The sequence below is a fragment of the Podarcis erhardii genome (assembly GCF_964252035.2).
Source record: "Podarcis erhardii genome assembly, chromosome: 1".
NCBI lineage: Eukaryota > Metazoa > Chordata > Lepidosauria > Squamata > Lacertidae > Podarcis > Podarcis erhardii.
This window is the reverse complement of record NC_138497.1, coordinates 98,081,255-98,099,324: the sequence shown is the minus strand read 5'-3', so window position 1 is coordinate 98,099,324 and position 18,070 is coordinate 98,081,255. Positions and strand designations below refer to the sequence as shown.

The 18,070-nt window shown below is 39.8% G+C and overlaps 1 protein-coding gene and 1 long non-coding RNA gene across 7 annotated transcripts in view; one reads left to right on the top strand and one right to left on the bottom strand.

The window, feature by feature from the left end:
• Nucleotides 1–18,070, top strand: part of NCKAP5 (NCK associated protein 5) — a 647,162-nt gene that overhangs the window by 234,223 nt on the left and 394,869 nt on the right. Inside the window, exon 1 of one of the 5 annotated variants that reach the window (XM_081870240.1) lies at nt 9,416–9,477. The exons of the other annotated variants lie outside the window; for them this stretch is intronic. The gene's annotated coding sequence lies outside the window, so the exon portion shown is untranslated. Of the gene's footprint in view, nt 1–9,415; nt 9,478–18,070 lie in introns of those variants that run through there. 5 annotated transcript variants of the gene reach the window in all.
• The window catches only part of LOC309348755, a 64,893-nt gene that overhangs the window by 25,827 nt on the left and 20,996 nt on the right, over nt 1–18,070 (bottom strand). The gene's annotated exons all lie outside the window — the stretch shown is intronic.

Below are 18,070 nucleotides of genomic sequence, written 5' to 3'. Positions count from 1 at the left end.
TTTTTTTTTTTTTTTTTGGCGGTGAGAGGGGGGAATTTATTTTTTTTTTTTTTTATAAATATTTATTAAAGTTTTTAAATATAAATGCACAAATAATAAACAATCTTACTTCTATCACAGACATAATTTCATGACTTCTTTGGGCTCCCTCGCGTCTCCCGCTCCCATTTACATCGTTAAAAGTTTTTTCCAAACAAATTATCAACTTGTTTACAATCTCATGTCCACACATTCAAATATAATCTAGCACTTCTTCCAAAAAATTTTATATTTTCTTTAGTCTCACTTATCATCAAATTTCAAATCTAATTTAGTGGTGGCCAATTTTTTATAATCTAGCATCCTTCTTAACATTCAACCAAATTACAATGTTTTTGTAGATACTTCTTGAATTTCTCCCAGTCTTCCTCCATCTTCTCTTCTCCCAGGTCACGGATTCTGCCAGTCATCTCGGCCAGTTGCATATAGTCCATCAGTTGCATCTGCCACTCTTCCAGTGTGGGTAGATCTTGAGTTTTCCATTTTTTTGCGATGAGTATCCTTGCTGCCGTTGTTGCATACATAAAGAATGTTCGGTCCTTCTTTAACACCTTCTGGCCGACAATACCCAAAAGGAAGGCCTCTGGTTTCTTAGTGAAGGTATACTTAAATACCTTTTTCAGCTCATTATATATCATTTCCCAGAATACCTTCACCTTAGGGCATGTCCACCAGAGGTGAAAGAATGTTCCTTCGTTTTCTTTACATTTCCAACATTTATTATCAGACGAATGGTATATTTTGGCAAGTTTAACTGGGGTCATGTACCATCTATATATCATTTTCATTACATTTTCCTTCAGAGCATTACATGCGGTGAAGTTCAGCCCAGTGGTCCACAACCTTTCCCAGTCCTCAAACATGATGTTATGCCCAATGTCCTGTGCCCATTTTATCATAGCCGATTTAACCATTTCGTCTTGTGTATTCCATTTTAACAGCAAGTTATACATTCTGGATAATACCTTAGTCTTTGGTTCTAACAATTCAGTTTCTAACTTCGATTTCTCCACCTGGAACCCTAACTTTTTATCATTTTTAAAAACTTCTTTAATCTGAGCATAATGTAACCAGTCTCGCACCTTATCCTTCATTTTCTCTAAACTCTGCAATTTCCAATTGTCTCCATCTTTTTCTAATATTTCCCAATATTTTGGCCATTTGGCCTCCATATTGGGTCTTTTTAGGGCCTTAGCCTCCAGAGGTGAGAGCCACCTTGGAGTTTTATTTTCCAGTAAGTCTTTGTATTTTGTCCAGACATTAAACACTGCTTTCCTGACAATATGGTTCTTAAAGGCCTTATTGATCTTAACTTTATCATACCATAAGTATGCATGCCAACCAAAAGCATTGTTAAAACCTTCCAAGTCCAACACGTCAGTGTCTTCGAGAAGTAGCCAGTCTTTTAGCCAGCAAAAAGCTGCGGCTTCATAGTACAACTTTAAGTCTGGCAGGGCAAAGCCCCCTCTTTCTTTCGCATCTGTTAATATCTTAAACTTAATTCTGGGCTTTTTGCCCTGCCAGACAAATCTGGATATATCTTTCTGCCACTTCCGGAAGCACTCCGTTTTGTCCACAATCTGTAATGTTTGAAACAAAAACAACATTTTTGGCAATACATTCATCTTGATAGCAGCAATTCGGCCTAACAAAGAAAACTTCAATTTTGTCCAACTATCCAAGTCTCTCTTAATTTCAGACCAACATTTTTCATAATTATCCTTAAATAGACTCAGGTTTTTTGCTGTTATGTTTACCCCTAGGTATTTTACTTTTTTAACCATAGTTAGTTCTGTTTCTCTCTGAAACCGTTCCGACTCTATATCTGTCAAATTTTTTCCCAACACTTTAGTTTTCTGTTTATTTAATTTAAATCCTGCCACCCGACCAAAATCCTGTATCAGTTGTAATACTCTTTTCGTACTAGATTCTGGCTCCTGCAGAGTCAAAACTAAGTCATCTGCGAAAGCTTTCAATTTGTATTGTTTCGCTCCGACCTGAATCCCTTCCACCAACCGGTCCCCTCTGATTAAGTTCAAGAGCACCTCCAGAACCGAAATAAATAACAAAGGGGAAATCGGGCAGCCTTGTCGTGTTCCTTTTTCAATTTTGAACTCTTCTGTAACCACATTGTTAACTATTAGTTTAGCCTTTTGTTCTGAATATATTGCGTCAATCCCATTCTCAAACCCCCGTCCCACTCCCATTTCATTCAAATTTCCCTTCATAAATTTCCAAGAAATATTGTCAAAGGCCTTCTCCACGTCTATAAAAATTAACACTGCTTTTGTATTTATATCTGTTTGCAAAAGTTCCAAAACGTCAATAATGTTCCTAGTATTTGCAAACATATGTCTGCCTGGGAGAAAGCCTGCCTGGTCTTTATGAATTACTTCATTAAGAACTCTTTTAAATCTACTTGCCAAAATGTCTGCAAATATTTTGTAATCCACATTCAGAAGGGAGATGGGACGATAGTTTTTAAGTTGTGTCTTTTCAGCTTCAGATTTTGGTATCAATGTGATAAAAGCTTCCTTCCACGATTCCGGCGCCTTCTTCCCTTCCATAATTTCATTACAGACCTCCATCAATGGTTGGATCAGATAGTCTTTTAATGTCTTATAATACTTGGAGGTCAGGCCGTCTGGCCCTGGAGATTTGCCCAATTGCATGTTCTGGATAGCTTGTTCAATCTCTTGCTGTGTTATTTTGTTATTCAGGATTAATCTGTTTTTTTGTGACAACTTTGTTAGTCCATTTCTTTCCAAAAATTGTTTAATCTCAACCTCATCTTGCGGCCCTTGAGTGTATAATTTTTTAAAGTATCTCTGGAAGCACTTTCTAATTTCCATGGGGTTCTGGATATTTCTTCCTTCAATTTCTAGGTTTGTAACTGTATTTAGTTTCTGTCTCTTCTTCAACTGCCAGGCTAGCAGTTTCCCACATTTATTTGCCGATTCAAAAGTTTTTTGTTTCATTAATTTAATCTTCCATTCTATTTCTTGGTTTATCAATTTGGAATATTGAGCTTGATATAGTTTAATTTCTCTCAGAATCGGCTGTGACTTCGGATTTGATCTTAATTTCTTCTCCAATTCTTTGATTTTCTGCAAAATCTTATCTTTCCTTTCATTTTGTGTTCTTTTCTTTACAGTGTTCTGTTGTATCAAGAACCCCCTCATCACAGCTTTGCTTGCGTCCCAGATAGTTCTTTTTTCCACCGTAGTGTTCATATTTATTTCAAAATAGTCCTTCAGAGTTTTTTGGGCCTTCTTAACGATCTCCTGATCTCCAAACAAGCTATCATTCATCTTCCATCTAAAGGAGCCGGTTGGCAAAAGTGTCATATCCATCTTCAGCGCATTATGGTCGGAGCAGGTCTTTGGGCAGATTTCCACTTTTCTGACCTTGGGTGCCAGACCTCTAGATATCCATATTTGGTCGATTCTTGTCCAAGTCAGTTGGGCTTCAGAGAAGAATGTTCCCTCTCTTCCCAGGGGGTTCTTAGTTCTCCAAATGTCAATCCAGTCCATATTGTCAGCCATTTCAAAAAAGGTCTTTGGCAGTCTGCCATCTTTTGTGACATTTTGATTTTGTGACTTATCCATGTTTGTCGATACGACCCCATTCATATCTCCCATCATAATGATGTTGTTGTAGTCCAGATAGTCCAGCATGATCTCATGCAACTTCTTGTAAAATTCCGATTTCCCGTCATTTGGTGCATAAATTCCTAATATCAGAATCTTTTCTCCTTGATGTTGTATCTCAATTCCTAATATTCTTCCATGTTCGTCTTTGAATAAGAATTTAGGTGACAGGCTCTCTTTTGCATATATCACCACTCCTCGCTTCTTTACTCTGTCCGAAGATATAAATTCTTGACCAAGTCTTTTGTTTATTAACACCTTTCTATGGAGCCTAGTCACATGTGTTTCTTGTAAGCAGATAATATCCAATTGTTCTTTTTTTAATATATGAAAAATTTTCCTCCTTTTTTCCGGGATGTTGCAGCCATTAATGTTCCAACTCATAAGTTGCAGAGACATCCTGAATAAATCTGGTTATTTTTCAAGGGGTGGTATCTTATTCAGAAGATCTTCAGGGTCCAAGGGTGCAGGTTCCTCTGGTGTTTCAGGCCCTGGAAGTTGGTCAATTCCTTTGTGAAGGTCCTCTCCGTATACGTTCAGAAATTTATCTCTATCTTCCGATGTTCTGATTTTGATCTTCTTCCCTCTAAAAGTAAAAGATAGTCCTTGAGGAAATTCCCACCTAAAGATGATTGAATTCTTCCTTAGTAGTCTTGTCAACTCCAAATAGTTAGATCTAAGATCTAGCAGTTGTTTAGGAATATCCTTGTAGATCTCAATTCTTTTGTCCAAAATATCCAGTGACTTTCCGTAGTGTAGGCCCAAAATCTTATCCCTTTCCTCCTTTGACCTCAGTATTATCAAACAGTCTCTGGGCTTCTCTTTCTTTAGAAGTCTTCCGAGCCTAAAAGCCGAGACGATTTTAAAGTCCTTTTCCTCTAAACTCCAAAATTTGGAAAATTCTTTAGTCAAAAACTCAGCTAGGTTGCCTTCTTCCACTTCTGGTATTGCTCTTATCCTTAAATTGCTCTCCCTGTTCCGCAGTTCAAGCATGGACAAATAGGTCTGATGTTCACCTACTTGTTTACAGAGTGGTCTTACCTCTTGTTCTAAGTTTTCAAGTTTTTGGCTGGTATCTTCAGCCAATTTCCGATTTTCCCCTGCAGCCTCCTTCAATTCTCCGATTGCTTGAGTATTCTGTGCAACTTGTCCAGATAATTTATTTAAACATTCTATGTTCTGCTCAATTTTATATGTTTGCTCATCGGCTTTCTTGTCCAAAGATTCTACTTTCTTATCCAAAGATTCTAATTTTTCGAAAATTTTCTCTAAGATAGCAGTGCTTGCCCCTGAGGCCATATCTTCCAGTTGTAATTCCTCAGTTTCTCCCTCCCCTGCCCGAGGCAGAGAAACAGCTTCCACCTCAGAAGGCAAAGTAGGCACAGATGATCTACGTGCCTGTGAGGCTGCGGTTAAAGTTGTCAAAGTTGTTTGTTTAGTTCTTCCTCTCCTTCTTGTACCACTCATTCCAAAGTTATCTAAAAGTCAAGGTCAAGCTGAGTTGTTCCCATGAGAAAGCCACGGCCCAGATGGTAACAGTCAACAGAGGGCCGGGAAAAGGAAAGTAAAATAAAAGTCACTGTTATAAGTCCCAAATCCTCTAGGGGGAGTTTAAAATATTTCAGGAAAGAAGTCAATTTCAATTAAAATAAAGTCAGATTTTTAAGTCCAGGAACCTTCAATAAAAAGATTTTTCAGCAGAGTTGAGGTTCAGTACAGCAACAGTGTTTCTAATGGTGCAAGCTGGTAATCCAAATGCCTTAAAGTAACAAGTTCAAACTCTCTCAGATTGTTTCAAAGTTCAGATTCAAAGTATCCAAACTGCAAACTGCAAGCTGACAGCTCAGTTTCTCAGGCAGCTCCAGCGCCTGGGGTTTTTAGTTAGAATGTAGCTCCAAAGGGAGAAAGATATCCCCGTGTAATTAAAATTCATAAGAGTCCAACACATAGAGTAATTGTTCCACTTAAAATAAAGTTCAATGGGTGCTCAGATCAAATAGTTTAAAAGATCTCTCTTTGCCTCCACTCCTCCAGCTCTTTGCGTTCAAGTTCAATGGGAGCGGAAGACGGACTTCCTGTTTTTCGTCACTCCGCTTTCAGCCAAATTCAATATTTTAAAGTCCCAAATTGCATAGAGTCAGATGTTTACTCACGGGTTGTTGTTTTCAAGGCATAAATTTCAGGAAGAAAGGTCAGCGCTCACTGGCAACAGCTACGCGGCTTCACTCCGCCGATTGCGGAACGACCCACAGCGCCGCAGCCTCCTCCGCGATCCGGAGCCCCTTACGGGGTTCCTTCAACGTTTCGGTGGCCGCTACAGGCGCCCGCCGGGTCCCAGGACCGCAGGCTTCTGCTGCCTGCGGTTTTCCGTTTTGGGTCTCCGCTGCGCCGTAGCGGACGACCCTTCTCGTGCGGAGCTTCCCTTCCCCGTTAGGAAAGGGCAGCCATTACCCTTTGCGCCGCCTCCGGAAGCTCCACCCTGCTGCTTTCAGTCATAGCAAGAGCCACAGGAGCAAAATGCATGAAGAAATAGGAAATGTCACAAGGCAGTGTGTTGGAAATTCCATTTGCTGATAGGCAGTACTTAGTCATATCAATATATAAGATGACATTTTTGTTTGACAGGTTTAGTTACACTTTCTTACTTCAGGATTTGTCAGTCTGCAAACTCTAGTTTTCAACTGTTAATGCACAATGAGATGAAACACAGCCATAGGTGTTAATACAGTGAAGTTTTCCTCTACTTTTTACTGAACCTAAAGTATCCTTAAAAAGTTAGAGAGATACAAGCAGAATGTTGGACTTTGGCCTAGAATTCCTAGGCCAATGTTGGACTTTGGCCTAGAATGAACATATTTAGTCATTACATGGACACATGAGGTGGCCTTGGACAAATCACTTGTCTTCTACCCGAAGACCTTGCATCATAAAATGGGAATGATAATTGTAATTAACTACACAAGGTTACTTCACTAATTAGAAGAAGAATGAAATCAGGGGAGTAAAACAAATCAGTATTTTTATGTACAGCTCTCTGTTCTGGAGTTTTAGCATGGTAAATGTTATACTTGTCCTGATTTAAGTAACCCACACATCTAGTGTATTGGTCTCAGAAATGGATCTTTAAGAATATGGAAGGTGGGCTGCTCAGCTAGCTGGTTACTCAAAAATATTACACCATCAGCAGCTCTAGTATGTCCAACACAAAGGCATTAGATTTCAGTGCTCAGATATTTAGGACCAAACAATAGTGGTGGTGTGTATTCGGCTGTTTTGGAAAAAATTGGGGCTTAGTCTGTTTTGAATACCTGGAGCTTCTGTAACCATGCTTAATTGGGACATCAACCTACTTGTGAACAAAAGGAAAATGTTATTGATGCTGTAGACTGAGGCTGAAGATAGCTGAGTTGCTAGATTCTGGAAATAAATGGAATCCCATATTTGTTGCATTTAATGAATGGGTAGCATTTTGTCAAAGAATTGCAAGTTCTCCAAGTATAACTCTATTTCTTTCTCCCTCTGGGGAAGGGCTGTGACTTAAAAGTTAAGCATGCACTGTCTACACAGATGGTACCAGGTTCAGACAACTTAAAAGAGGTAGCAATGCTAGGACAGACCATTGCCAGAGTTCTTAGACACAATAAAAAGACAGTTTCAAAAAATTGGTCTGTAGATGTATGCACCATATAAATACTAATAGTACTAGGATGGTGTTGGAGAGTGCATGTTTTATATAACAATAGTCTTTGACGTGTTGGAGGGTCCAGTGTTCTTTCCAGTCTGGAATCTTCATTGCCAAACTGCATGTTAGCTTAATATATAGCATGCCGCTCTGTCTCTTGTTTTTCTTTAATTAATTTATGACAAGCACGGGGAAAGATTGCTAATTAGAATCACAGTGCATGGAGCCCCTTCCTCCTCCAACTGCATTGTTCCCCACAAAAAGATTACTGTGCAGCTACAAGGTTTAGAATAAGAAAATAGCACTAGTAGAAACTCCCCCCAAACTGGCGGAGGGGGCAATATTCAGGAGGTTGCATCTGGAGATGGAAGTGATAAACCTTCCTTTCTATGTGTGGTGATTTATTTAAGAATCCTCTCCACTGTAATTCATTAAAGAAACATAAGAAACTTTGCTACACGTTAAGCATAATGTGCAATTTGAACCTGTTGTTCTCTTGAAACTTTACACTCCAGTCTCAGCCCTACAGGGGCCTCTGTTGAATTGATTTGTTCCTCTCTGTTCAGTGTTGATATTGTAGCACTTAAGTGAGAGTATCAGCCACCACTATCCACACACTGTTCCTTCATGGGCAATAACGTCATTGAGGAGGCAGCATGAAGTTGCAAGACTAGTTCAGAGAACTCAAGTTTTCATAGCCAGAGGAATGAGATCAGCACAGGAAGCACTCTAGAAATTATTACTATTTAGGAATGGTTTTGCAAAATAAGAAGAGGCTGTGCGGTGTCACAGAAAGAGTCTGTGAGAAAGCATTTATCAAGTTAATGAAAAGCTTGTCCTGTGCAATCAAAGGATAGATCAAGGCCTCTTTTTCTTTCTTTCCATCTTCCAAACTTTCTTTGTGGCTTAGCAGATGCTTGCATATTCTGCATGCCTTTCCAGCCCAGACACCCAGTGTTTGGATAGATTCTAACATGATGATGAGAATGAGTCATCTACATCACTTATTATAATCTTCAAATATACACTGATGAAGGTCTCTGTCCTTAAGCAGAACAAGCCAAAATGCCATCAGATAAAGCTGTTTTCAGTGTTCTGATATCTTAATTAAATTACTACAAATTGATATAGTAGTTGGTTTTAGAAAATAATTTAGAAAACGATGTGTTTACAAAAGCTTGGCAAGTCTTTCCTATTTCTGAGTAGTAGTAATCATAATTCACTATTTTTCATAAAAGTGACTCAAAGTAGCTTCCAGAAAAGAAAAGAAAAACAAGTAAAAACAACCTAAAATGCTCACTGGTGATAAGCATAAAAGAACAGGACACAACCCACCCCACTAAAGAGATAAGCAGAAAATTAAGGTACCTAAAAACAGATACTTATGGTGCTCAATGTGCATCCCTGGGGAGGTCCTTCTGCAATTGGGAAGGCACTACTGAGAAGGCCGGTTCTCATGTTGCTGCCCTCTGCATCTCCTTCCGAGGGGGAACACAGAAAAGGGCCTCAGATGATGAATGCTGGATTTTAATTGGTTGATGTTGGGTGAGACAGTCCTTGAGATATTGGGGTCCTGAGCAGCATAAGGCTTTATTGGTCAAAAGCAGCACTTTAATTGGACCCAGAAACTAATTGTCAGCCCATGAAGTCATGCCAGGATTGTTGTTATATGTTCAGACTGTCTTGCCCTGATCAGCAATCTGGTCATTTAATTCTGCACCAGCTACAATTTCTAAACTGTCTTCAAAGCTTGGCAATTAGAAGCAGAAATAGCTATTAGACTTGGCACCTATTGTCTACACTGTACAACTGAAAGGCTTTTAACCTGTGATCTGCATAGCTGGTCTATTTCCTCTTCTTTAACAAAAATAAGTATTATTTGTCAATTGCACTATGTTTTAGTCCAGGGGTGGGGAACTTCAGCCCTGTAGCAAAATGCAACCCTCCAATCCTCTCTATTTGGCTTTCTCCAGGCACACACACTCCTTATCCACACCCTTTCCCCCCAGGTTGCATCCTTCACTGGCCTTGCTTCACATGCTGCCTGACTGGAACATGTCCTTGAACTCTGGTAATACTTTTTGATTGCCTGGATACAGGAAAGTGGTATGTGTGTATAGAAAGTAGCCTTCATTGCAAAGGTAAAATCTACAATAATTTTTATGCCACTTATGCTTATGGTTCCATCCAGCACGATATGTGCCTCCTGGCTAAAATAGGTCCCAAATCCTTTTTCTAGGCATGTAGTATCCTCTGGCAGGACTGGATGTTTGAGCATCTGCTGAGACATTGCTGAATCCCAGAGTTTCCTGGTTCTGCTTCTCGTCTTCCTCACCATTAACACCAGCTTTATCCCAAGTGCCCAGAGGGAAAGGGGGAAAACTACTTCCATCTTCTTGGATAGAAATTGTAGTTAGAATCTTCATATACTTTTCTGAAAGGTGTTGTGGGATAGCTCCTACTGTATGTACTTTTCGGAATGGGGACAAACAAAAATGAATGGGGCTAGATAAATCTCCACTGAAATTACAATGTAGGAACAGTATTGGAATGAAATATTTCTCCCCTGCGGATAACATGGGAGTAGACAGGCTACTGCTGTTTGGCATGACAAGAGTGAGCACACCAATTTTGTGCATTCCACTGTACATTCCTTGGTTAACAAGCTAAACAGTGGCGCTTTGTGGTCAGAGCCACTGCACAGAGACCATAAAAGTTCTGGTTTAATGAGATAAAAGTATTGTGTCACAAAGAACGTGCCTCTGTTCAAACCATAGAAGGAAAGACATTTCAAACGCCAAAGATCCAGTGTCAAATATTCAGGAAAATTAACCTGACAGTGTAGGCACTGATCTAATTCAGTGCTTGCACAGCAGCAAAGGTTGCATGCCTAGCCTCCCTGTAAAAATAAGCTGCAGTCATACCAATCACCTGCTTGGCAGGGAAGGGAAACTAAAATAAGGGAGACCTAAATATGGCCTTACATTTCTCCTCTTGAAAAAGTGTGGGTGTGGAAGTGTAGCCCCAGGTTGCTAGATCAGGTTGGAGAATGTCATCATGGGCGCATTGATTTTGTTCAGGAGATTTCCTATCCAAGTAGGGTCACTGCCACACATATAAAGCCTTTAGCCTGATCTGGGCATTGGGACTTCTCCCTGTTCTTTCTAGCCCAAACCACAGAAGATAGTAGTCTAACTACATATCCTGGCTTGTAGTCAACTGCCATCTCTTTCTGAAGGCCAACTCCTGTTGGCCCTTGCTGGTAATAATGGCAAAAATCCTCGTTTTGTTCAACTTAGCCATGATTTGTGATTGTTACAAATTAGCAAGAGTTAACATCTACTGGGATAAATTGTATTGCTTTATGGGGCGTGTGACAATCGAGAAAAGAAAAAAGTACACAGTGTACATTTATATGGAAATATGAAGACTGTTGTGCTGAGCTAGTGGCTTGCCCTCAAAGCTTTCGTATGTAATTTATGGAAAGTGTTACTCCCATTATTCAGAAATGTATGTGTATATATTACAGAAAGGGAGAAAACGTATCTTATTACAGTTATACAGACAATAAAAGGCAGAGTTTAATGGACCATGCTAGGTTTCTCTTAAAACATTAATTTCTTTGTGTTGTCTTTAATTTCCATGATAATGAAATGTTCACAATGGCCACTGGATATTATTATATGAGAAATAAATTAGATCCTTGCAGTTAGATACAAATCCTCTCTGGTGTTGTCATAGGGATATGGTTACTGTGCACCCCCACCTCAAAATGTTAAATGGTACCCTTTGAAAGTATTTCCTGTTTGAGAATTATTGTTGGTTTTTCAGAATCCTTTTATTTAACTACTGTTAAGCTGATACTAATGCAAATGCTTTTAAAAAGAAATGATTAAATAGTTCATTTCATTTTTTTTAATTGCCTCCTCCACAAGTATAATCCTGGCGGCTCAATGAGATTTCCATGTGGTATGTAACACTTTTGAATCAGAAAACACAAGGAAATGAAATGTCGCAGACACAGAGATGAGTTTAGCATCCCATGCTGTTGCTACTGTACTGATAATGGAAAGGACTGACAAATGAACACACAGTTATTAGAAATGTGCACAGCAAGTGCACAGTTGTTGGTTTCACAACAGCTACCAAAATGGGGATTTGGTTCCTTAACTGTGCAGCAACTTAAGATCACATGAGAATTACTTACCTTTTGAGCATCTTGTAGCTGCCCTGAAATACCATGTGCACTATCAAAGGTGGGTGAATGATAGACTGTCCCTCTACTTTTCAGTACATTTGGTGTAAAAATCCCCATCTATTTTTACTATAAGCAGCACCTTTGAGGGAAATAGCAGCCAGGAAGGGGGCAATTTTCATTCTGAACATGGTGTAGCTCCTGATTCACATGTAATAGCAATAAATGTCTCACGGCACTAAGTTAAGCTTATGATGGTAGCTACTGAGAACATGAATTGCTGGATTAAAACTTTTGGAATTATCCAAGCATAACAACTTTTACTAAATTTGCTTTTTTTCAAATACAGATTTTCATTCAAAATAGATTCTGAGGAACAAAATATCTCACTAGGGCTTATTGGTGTTTATTGGGGTTTGGAGACAATTTTGACACGCAGACACATATTCCACAAGTTCTTTTTCTAGACTTATTGCCTATTGCTGGGATGGTGCTGAACTTTCGAATTGTAGGTTCCCTTTCAAAATGACCACTTCATTTTGCTAAATCTGTGCCAAATTTCCTCTCTAAGCAAAGGCACATGATGCTATCTACTTTCACTAGACAGCGTTTGGGAAATGCCTAGCTTTTTTTTTTTTAGAATTCCATAAACACAGAGTGTAGGCTTAGGCTGGACTTTTATTCATCAGTACATGCTGAAAATAAAAATTTATTTTAAAAATGGGGTTGGTATCCTTACTGAATGTTGTTCTTCATTAATGCAAGAATAGAGTCTCAAACAAATAAGTTCCATACCCACTTCCCCAAAATAATAATTTCCCCAAAGAAAGTGAATATATGCTCTGCCTACATATAATATGTGTTGTTGTTTTCTTCAAATCCCATAAATTTTATTGAGATTTTATATGGACCATTATAAATACTTCAAGGCAGGAAATATGTGTGCAGATATATATGCATGTGTGGGTGCTTATGGATGTGCACATGCAGCTATAGTACAATTCAAGATTCCTATTACAGCTGTCATGGACTGGCTGGATGCAGAGCAGTGGTGGGAGGCGCCAGCTGGGGAACCCCCGAGGGGAGATGGATGGTGGGACAATGATGAGTGATCAGAGGGAGAAGAAGGAGCAGACTGGGTAGAGGTGGTGTTGGAAGCTGAAGAGGTAACAGGGTTTAGTGAGCAGGAAGTGGCTGTGGCAAAGGGCAGTCCAGAATCAGAGGCTGAAGTGGAGGCTGGATAGGAGTGGGAGCAGGCTGCTAAAGAGCCAGGGTGCTAAAGAGTCTCCCCATTCTGCTGTTACCAGGTCCCCTTCCCACTAGTCTCCCAGAACACGGAGAGGGATGAAGAGTGCAGAGCAAAGAGAGACAAGATGAAGGAACCTCGGGTTGCTGGGGAAGGACCTGGGGGAGGAGCCTTATAGTGGTAGGAAGGTGGAGACCGTCGGTCCTCACACTTCCTCCTGGGAAGAGTTGCTGCGATCACTAGGCTTGCACTGTTTTGGTTTATTTGAATAAAGTAACTCTTTATAAAACTGGGTGTTTTATTGCTGATCTGCTCCTGACTCTGTCACCTGACAACAGCTTAAATATAATTCACACAAAAGCTTGCTGTATAGATATTTAATAGTGAGAATTTTCCATGTTAAAATGCATTACTTTTTAAAAAAATGTTAAATTGAAAAGATGTAAAATATGAACTTTTTGAACTATTGGTTCAACTTTCATCTTCAGTTCTCGCCTGGAAGACTCCTGATTCCCTGCTGTCATGGGAACTCATTTCCAATTGGGGGCAGTTTTCAGTCTTACTTTTTGAAGACATCTGTGGGCAAGGCCATCACTCCCTTAAAATACAGGTGCTAAATGATAAAAATGAGTTAGATTCACATCTGGTAGAAATTCAGGCAGAGCAATGGATAATGGTCTTGGCTTCAAACTTTGTATTCAGACTTTCCTCCCTATTTCCTTTCATCTTTTTTGGTCTCAAGCTCTCATTCCATTTGTTCTTTCTCGCAGAGAATATCTGTATTACAAACATAATATAGGATTTTATTACAGTTCACTTACCTTGAGTTCTTGAACAAAATCAGAGGATCATATTTTTGTGAGGCTTTTGGGAATTCTCTTTGCTTCCTATCCTGTTATGGGGCTTGGGGACTCACAGGAAGGAGAAGCAAGAAACAGATCCATACGAGTCCAGGCAGGTATCTCTAGGCAGGGCGGGACCCTGGTCAGTCCCCAGGGGCCTTGCTAGCTGAGCTTCAGAATATGTTGCCTTAGCAAAGAGCTGGGATCTTCTGAAGTCTTATGTGAATTGTCATGGCTCCTTCCTCCTTGAGATGACTGTGCTGACCTAAAGGGCCTTTGTCTGAATCTTCAAGTACTGACTTTTATGTTGTGGATTGTATGGGGTTGTTATTGGGGGCTTGTTCTCTGAGTCTGCAGAAGGTGGAAAACTATGTCATCTTGTCAGAGGGTCAAGGGAGAGGTATTGACCCCCTCCCCAAGTGTAGAAACCTGTAATTCTTTATTATTATCTTCCTCTAGGTAATGTGAGGAGTCATGTTTGAGGGTCAGGACACTTCCCAAGAGGAGGCGAAATCACTGTTAAGTCTATTTAAAGCTGAGTGTATTATGCTCTTGACTAAATTTCTATTCAGTAAACCGTCTTCCTATCTATGTAAAATGTCACCATACATGTTTGTGATGTCATTGTATACCTTATAAGGCATATCCAAAACAAAAATGAATGACATTTCATACCAGATCTGGGTATGAAGTTCACACACTCTCTATTCTCCCAGACTAAGAATAAAACTGGTACAAGTTCAACTGAAAGGAGAGAACATAAAATAGCTTCAATGGTAACGTAAGCAGTATACAGTCTCATTTGGGCTTTACTAATACTGAATTGTGTCTGCATTAGGTGTGTGTGCGCACGCATCTAAACACATGCATGCATAAATGTGCACCCACTAACTATAAGACTAATTGTATAGCAATGGTTCTTAGAAAATAAATGTGCATTGACTAGACAAGCACTGCCGGCTACTGCAGAACAGATGTTACTTTAAAACCTGCCTTAACAAGTCCCGTTCCTTCAGCAGAAAATGTTTGTGGCTAGAGCTGGGTGCGCTGTCAGACGTGGAACAGAAAGACAAAGTGACGGCAGGAAACAATGAAAGCAAGATGCCTCTCAGCTGTCTTACTAAAGGGGTAAAGAATGTGTTGGCATGTCTGCAGACAAGGAAGCCCCAGCCCTTGCACTCCTGTTGGCCTCTCATCGCTAATCTTTCATGTCTGTGTCTTCATGACAGGTCACAACATACAGGAGCTACTGTATATAGCTCTGGGGAATGATTTTCTAAGTCAGCAATGTTTTTATAAAGAGAGTCTAGGCAACTGAACTGGAGACCTTTGAGTGAGGAATTTTGATGGCTTTCCCTCCCTCACATTAGCTTTGTCAATGGATGGTGCTTATAGATGAAATTCCACCTAAATTTTATGTCTGTTTTATTAGTTCTAAAATGGATAAGCTGAATTGATTGCAATCCCCTTCCTGAAGGTTTAATAGGATTTTTTTTTTTTTGGCTTCACATAACTCCCAATTTTAGTATATGTGCTGCTGAAGCGAGCACGGCTCCACATAACTCTCATGTTATTCTTAGGGTCCTTATATACAGAGCGGAAATGCTCATATCCGTTTGATGATGGTAATGGTGAAGTGAAGCAAGGTAGTCAAGAATCCTTGTTCCTTTTAGTGATGGTTGAAGCACTTAAACTCAAAGCATCATTAACTCACCACTGGCCAATTACAAGTGCCATTTGTTAATAGTGGGGCCTGGGGAGGATTTTTTGGGGGGGCAGGAGGTAGTTCTAAATTGACACATTTTTGTGTTTTTGTTTATCAGCCAGCACATTCAGGAGCTTTGTTGGTGGTGGGATTTCATAATGCATCATTGTTGGCTGGCCAGATGGGTGGCCACTGCTACTTGAGAAGATGCACATGTTCACCACAGTGTGGCTCCTGAAATTTGCAGTCTGTTTCCAATCAGAACCTGATACTTGAGAATGATAGTGATAGCTCCCAGTTGGTACAAGTCATGGAGTAGGTTTGATTAGAAAACTGAGATGGGGATGACTGTAAATTGATGGGTACATTTATTCGTTCAATAGCGAAGTTCTGTTGCGCCTCCCAACAGTTGGATATTCTTGATTTGGTTTTATAAAGGTCAGATTTTTGTGAAGCATGCCCTACCCTTGGAGTATCCTTCAGAGACCACACAGGTGCAAAAGACACACATAAATGTGTATTATGTTTAGTTTACATTGTAAGTAAAGGACTATTTTCAGGTGCAATGGAACTTGTCTCAAAATATACTGGCATATTACGAGGCAGACACATTGCCAACTAATTATTATTGAAATTTTCTTAGCACAGATTTTATAATAATTAGCTGACATTGCAAACAGGTATTAGGAAGAAGGCAGCAAAGAGTCTTGTGGCATCTAAAAAACATATTTATTGTGACATAATATACCATAGGAAGGCGTCAAAGAAAGGCATCCTCCTTCCCCTTCTATGGAACAGAGCAAACTATTCTGGTCTGCATTCTTCCTTGATCTGAGAGCAGAACATTCATTAATTTCCCCAAACTTGACCCATAAAGGTTGGGTCAGATTGCTGGGATCAAGAGAGCTTTCAGAAACACTGGTATAAAGTATCCTCTGTTGGTATCGCACTATCTGAATGCCCACATGAAAACAGAAGGAGCGGGGAACTCTGCTACATTTTTTCCAGCACTTCACATAAATACTTCTCATGCCTGGTTAACACCTCCTGTCTCATTTGATCCATCACATACATGATTCACATGCAAGCACCATATGCTGCAGAGGTCAGTTACTTACAACCATCACTTATATTCAGCTTATTTTGTTTGACCTGTATTCTTGTAAACAATGATTCAGCGATGGCATAGTTTCTACATGCCCTTGTTAAATGCTGACTGCTCAGAACTTGATTATTTTAACTCCTTAGTCAGTCTCAATGAGAATCTGTCCTTCCTTCCTTATATGTAGCTACATTTTAGTCCAGTCATAACACCCTGGGTTTTTTTAGAGGAAGGCACTGTGGCTTCGCCTTTAAAGTTTTGCAGTCCACCCCCACAATTTTGTCTTCAACCCTAGGCTCAGTACTTTGTGCAGTGGAACCTATCGTGCTGCTGTAAATCTGCCTCTGCAATCAGGCAGCCAGTGCAGAACTTTAGACTGGTGTTATATAGTCTCACCCAAGAGTACCACTCAACACCATTGTGGGTGCATCTTGCACCAGCTGGGATCTCTGAATTGTCTTCAAAGGCAGCCCTGCATGAACCACATTATAATATCTTAATGGTGATATTACTAGGGAATAGGTAACTGTGCTCAGGCTGCCCCTGGCCTTAGCTGGAAATAGGTGCCAGTGTGGCCACTTGAGTCTCCAGGGGCAAAGTTGAATCAAGGAGGTATTCCCAGAGTGCACACTTGATATTTCAGGTGGATAGGTTATTGATTTGTTTTATGTTCTTGTTTTCATCATGTATTTGGTGTTTTGATATTGTATTCTTGGATTGCTTGTGAACCACTCTGGGGTCTGTGAAGGGTGGTATACAAATTTAATAAATAAAATAAATAAAAATAATCCCATCCAGAATAGACTGCTTTTCTTGTTTCTCATAAAACCCAAGGAGCACCATTCCACAGCAACCCTGGTCTTGTCAGGAAGGCAATCCTTGTTGTACAGCCAGAGATGCCTTGCTAGCCAGGTCCACCATTGACACTTATGTAAAAATGTATTCAGCATGAATAAAGGCTGGAGAACTAAGCTGTAAAGTAGCTTTTTGACTTCATGCTGTATACACTTGTGTGCTTGAAAAGAACGATGTTAGAAAAGGACACCCAGCCAAAATTTGCAACAGTGGAATATAAAAACAATTGGCTTCAGAATATGATAGATCAGTCTTAGTCACGTCAGCTGAGATTTAATTTTAAATGTGCGCTGATGCTTAAGTAATTTTGAACAATTAAGAAATCAATGCAAAATGCTTTGTTAAAGCAACTGCTATAGGTTTTTTTAAATAAATAAATAAATTTCATATTTCAATGTATTTGATTTTCAGATCTTTCTGTATGGTGCATGTAAACTTTAAAGGCATTTGCCAATTTTTCACTGACTTAGTATTAGAATATGACGTCTGCTTTGGTTTCTAATAATTTACCAACAGAACTGCAAAACTAAAATGTTGGCATTTGTCTGTTTCAAGAGACAATGGAAGAAGAGGCATAATGAACAGGTTAAGTGACACTCTCTGTACTGGGTGGCTTTTCCTGGTGGATGCCACAAGCTGGGGCTGCCAGCATGGGAAGGGATGCTTGTGTGGAAGGAGTTGCAGGGGAAAGCAGGAAGCCATGTAAATAATATCCCCCTCATTTTCTGTAGTGGGGGTCTCCATTGTATTCTAT